Here is a 5,207-nt window from a genome sequence, read left to right on the forward strand (position 1 = left end):
GTAGTTGTTTCCTCGCTCATACGTTGTTGCTTATATACACATGTGAAATTGGGTGATTACATGATGGCTTATGGTGTTATGTACATCATAGACAAATACGGAATGTTGTCTAACCTACTTCATACCATTGTGACAGAAGAGAATTCCCCCCAGACGTGACACAAACAATAGTACGTTACCAAGGACAGAAGCCGAGCTTCAAGAACGAATCTCACGCGCAATTGCACGACATGAAGCCCTCCACTCCGAACACAACAGTGGCACTTCCGGAAATAACCCTCCAGCTGGTTGCACCTATAAACAATTCCTGGACTGCAAGCCATTGAATTTTTATGACACAGGAGGTGCCGTTGCATTTGTTCGTTGGGCAGAAAAGACTGATTCCGTTCTAAGAATGAGTAACTGTTCACCCTAGCAGAGAGTTACCTTTATCTCAGGGTTATTTTTAGATGGCACACTCTCCTGGTGGATGTAACGTCCCAAAACCCAAATGTTTAACTTACGCATGTGTTTCCTTGTTTTATGGCATGAAGCGGGTTAACCGGTTTTAAATAACTTATTTAAAGTATGAGTTAAATGGTGAGGAAGGAAGTTTGTGACAGATAAGAAAAATAGCAAACTTGAGGGACTAAACTTGGTGGAATGGAATTAAGTTTATATAAAAAAGAGAAAGAGCTAGAATGTGCATATGTGTGTGCGTGAAGTGTCCGGAGAAAGAAAGAGAGGAGAAAACCCTATTACAAGAACAAGTATGCAATTCCAACTCAAATCAAGGTCAATTAGATGTGAAATCAATGCATGAAAGAAGAATCCTTACCATCTAGACAAGATAAACATGTGGTAAGTTGTAATTTGTGATTTGGTGATCTTGTATGAAGTGGGTTTGTGATCAATCCTGAAATTTGTTGAAATTGAGCATGGATATGTGTTAGAATGACCAAATAGAACTTCTTTTATGTATGATATCAAGTAATTTGATGTTTGAAGGTGAAACCCGCTTGGGTTAGTGAAAATGGCGACATGGGTATAACACCCATGTCCAATCTGTGTTCAAAATTTGATGAAGTATGTTGTATGTGATGAATACTAGTTAGATAGGTTGAGTATGGTATGGAATTAGGTTGATTTTAGTTGTATTTGATGGATGAAGGAAATGAGTAGGAAGATGAGCATAAGATGCTTGTACAATGTGCTAAGAAAGTAGTATGCACACCAAGTGTTTGTTGAAATGCCTAGGTGAGATTAATAGATGAAATGGTATGCAAATGATGGATGAAAGTGTATAATGTGTGGCGGTAATGTAATTCGGTGATAATTAAACATGAGAAATATGATTCGAATGGAATACATGTGGGATTTTGGTTAATTATATGATTTGGTAAACACTATGCATTAGAAGTTGTACTCTATGCTTGGGTAATATGATGCACATTATGTGTATTGCTATATGAGTATGAAATGTGTATAATGTCCATAGAATAATCTATTAATGTTGAGAATGTATGAGGTTAAGTTGATAATTCAAATGATGGACAGTTGACTTTCTAAAATTCAACTGTGCATAAATAACATAGTAAGATAATTGGCCACAAATGTAGTGTTAAGAAAATCGCAAGACACATGCTATACCAATAAATGTTATGTGTGACGATATAAAGAATTATATGGAATGAATGTAATTTAGAATGTGTGTGTATGCTAATAATGCGGTAACCATAATGACATGAAAGTATAGGATCATGTCAAGGTGGGTGGAACCGTGGAAGGCTAACGGGAAGGATGTGAGGAAGCAAGTATGAAACGGACGCTTAAGGTAAGTGATTTCCGGAATCACTTCTTATTTATAAATGAAGTTTGGTATATTGTATATAGGGAACCATGTAAGAATTTACGGGTAAGGGTAAGTACCAAGGTAAGTACGTATGAACTTCATCTATCCTTAATGTAAATTAAGATGATAGTTTCATCGTGTTAATAGAATGTGCATTATGTTGTTGAATGTTCATCGTGTTAATGGAATGTGCATTATGTTGCAGAATGTTTATCGTGTTAATGGAATGTGCATTATGTTGCAGAATGTTCATTGTGTTAATGGAATGTTCATTATGTTGTTGAATGTTCATTATGTTGCTGAATGTTCATCGTGTTAATGGAATGTGCATTATGTTGTTGAATGTTCATCACGTTAATGGAATATGCATTATGTTGCTGAATGTTCATAGCGTTAATGGAATGTTCATTATGTTGACGAATATTTATCGTGTTAATGGAATGTGCATTATGTTGCTGAATGTTCATTGTGTTAATGGAATCTGCATTATGTTGCTGAATGTTCATTGTGTTAAACGAATGTTTATTATGTTGCTGAATGTTCATTGTTTTAATGGAATGTTCATTATGTTGTTGAATGTTCATCGTGTTAATGGAATGTGCATTGTGTTGCTGAATGTTCATTGTGTTAATGAAATGTTCATTATGTTGATGAATGTTCATCGTGTTAATGGAATGTGCATTATGTTGCTGAATGTTCATCGTGTTAATGGAATGTGCATTATGTTGCTGAATGTTCATTGTGTTAATGGAATGTTCATTATGTTGTTGAATGTTCATTGTGTTAATGGAATGTGCATTATGTTGCATAATGTTCATCGTGTTAATGGAATGTGCATCATGTTGCTGAATGTTCATTGTGTTAAACGAATGTTCATTATGTTGTTGAATGTTCATCATGTTTGTTGGAAGTTAGTCGGTTATGTTTGTTAGTAATTGCATTGATTTGTGTTGATATGTTTGTAGTTAAGGCTCAACTTACAAATAAGTGAATGTGACTTGTATGTATGTATGTATGTAGATATGGAACTGTAGCGTGTGTAGGTCGTGTGAACTTGTATGCACGTGCATATGAATGAGATACGTATGAATGTACTTAGATATATGAAAGTGTATACACGTGTTGTAATCTAATGATTGTAGATCACTGGTATACGTATACATGAAGATGTGGGTTTTCAATATGTTTGAGATTACGTACCCCTAACCATGTTACTATTGAGAATGAAATAAATGGTGTGCAGGTATGGGAACGCCGGACCCTCGAGGAATTAATGTCAGAATCGAGTAAATAAAATTGAGAGGATGTTTTAATGGAATACCTTACGTAGCTCGAATGTGATATAGCCTGTTAAGGATATGTATTAAATTATATATGATGTTACCATGTACTAACGTGTTGGTTATATATGGTGACCACAGGTTACAGATATTCATGATGGACAAGTGAACGAGGGTCGAGTTGAAGATCATAGATTGTACGGGAAAGCGGTCACATTGTTGTAATTATTTGTTAACATAGTTACATTAAATAAATGATGAATGATGTATTCATGTTAAAAGGTTTGACCTTACGGTATTCAAGTATGTTAGAGTAGTTAAAAGGAAGAAATTTTACGGTTCACTTTTCCGCAGCGTCGTTTTCGGTCAAATCAGGATTAGGGTCTTACAAGTTGGTATCAGAGCCCTGGTTTGAATGAAACCAAGTACTTGGAGATAGGTACTTGAACTCAAACATGTGTGCTCTTGTGACTAGGAACCCGTACAATCCAAGTCTCGATCAAGACCAGAAGGTAATCATGGATGATTGAGGAGGATGTTATGAGGATGCGGTCTAGGACCGACACCAAAGCATGTAGTGAGACAAATTGACCCCAGGTACGTAAATTTTAGTATGTGGGTACCGGTGATGGTAAAACCTCTCGAAGGAAGGGAAATTTTAAATGAAAAATAATGATGATATAGTTATAAAGTTTTGAAAATGTTACACGAGCCGAAAGCCAATTCTCCGGGTATAAGGTGATGATTACATGAAGGCACGAGGATAGTATGTGGATTGCGTACCTGGCCAGTGCGCAAGAAGCATACGACACTCGTGAGGCCATGATAATTATCACATGTATGTCCGGTAGGATTGGAAAGTAAGAAGACGTGTGGGTGAAAGGAATGAAAAGTATGAATGAAGGTTTTAATCCGTAGGTGAGTACGAATCAAGCTTATGTAGAATGGAAAGTATGAACGACGGTTTGAATCCGTAGGTGAGTACGGATCAAACTTATGTAGAATGGAAAGTATGAATAAAGGTTGGAATCCGTAGGTGAGTACAAATCAAACTTATGTAGAATGGAAAGTATGAATGACGGTTTGAAGCCGTAGGTGAATACGGATCAAACTTATGTAGAATGGAAAGTATGAATGAAGGTTTGAATCCGTAGGCAAGTACGGATCAAACTTATGTAGAATGGAAAGTATGAATGAAAGTTTGAATCCGTAGGTGAGTACAGATCAAACTTACGAGAATGACAAGTATGAAAAAAAAGAGTTAAATCCGTGGGTGAATACGGATTAAACACATAAGAAAGAAAGGTAGAATGAAAGGCTTGAATCCGTAAGTAGGAACATATCAAACTTACAAGAAAGAAAAGTAGAAATGAAATGTTTGAACCCGTAAGCAAGTACGGATCAAACATATGCGAATAAAAGATGTGAATGATAGATTTGAAAGGAAGGAGTCATATCCGTAAGTAAGCATAGATAGAACTTTAAGAATGAGTTGTAAATGAAAGAAAGGTAGAGACCCTAAGCGAGTAAGAATGAACGGGATTGAAGGAGGAATTGTGTTTCTCTCCCCAACTAAGGAAAGTATGTATATTGTAAGTAAGTGGTATTTATAGTTTTATCATATTAAGCATATTGCCTGATTAACTGAATGCATATGTATATTTATATGCAAAGCATATATGAACACGTGTGGGATGGATTCTAGCCAATTGATAAAGAAAAGGTAAGTAAGAATGTATTTACAGTTTGACTTCCTGAAAATTCAAACGAAGTCGAGTTGTTATTTATGAGTCAAGTAATAGTAAATTAGCAAGAAAGGTTTGACTCATTTAGTAAGTATAACCGTTGAAAGATGTTGTAGCAGGAATTTTTGTTGAAAGAAAGAAGTTTTAAATAAGTTACATGTTAGGCATGTTAGTAATCGACTCATAAGAGTCAGAATGAATGACGGGCTAACACCCGGAAGAATGACTTATTTAATTACAAGGAAAGAAAACTTTTACAAGAAAAACTAAAACAATGTCTTGTAAGTATGCTTGAATTGGAAGGAAGTACAAACATGTACTTCAACGCATGTACGATAGGTAAGAGTGGCA

The 5,207-nt window shown here is 35.6% G+C and overlaps 1 long non-coding RNA gene across 2 annotated transcripts; it reads left to right on the forward strand.

Annotated features, from left to right (window-relative positions):
* Positions 1-783: 783 nt before the first annotated feature.
* On the forward strand, positions 784-3,454 carry LOC118490298. 2 transcript variants are annotated; one of them, XR_004889084.1, is made up of 3 exons: positions 784-840; positions 1,736-1,813; positions 3,260-3,454. It is a non-coding gene; the product is annotated as an uncharacterized LOC118490298 (long non-coding RNA). The 2 variants fall into 2 exon arrangements; XR_004889083.1 differs by lacking the exon at positions 3,260-3,454 and adding an exon at positions 3,075-3,251.
* Positions 3,455-5,207: the final 1,753 nt, after the last annotated feature.

Source organism: Helianthus annuus, chromosome 3, assembly GCF_002127325.2.
Source record: "Helianthus annuus cultivar XRQ/B chromosome 3, HanXRQr2.0-SUNRISE, whole genome shotgun sequence".
In the NCBI taxonomy this organism is placed as follows: Eukaryota; Viridiplantae; Streptophyta; class Magnoliopsida; order Asterales; family Asteraceae; genus Helianthus; species Helianthus annuus.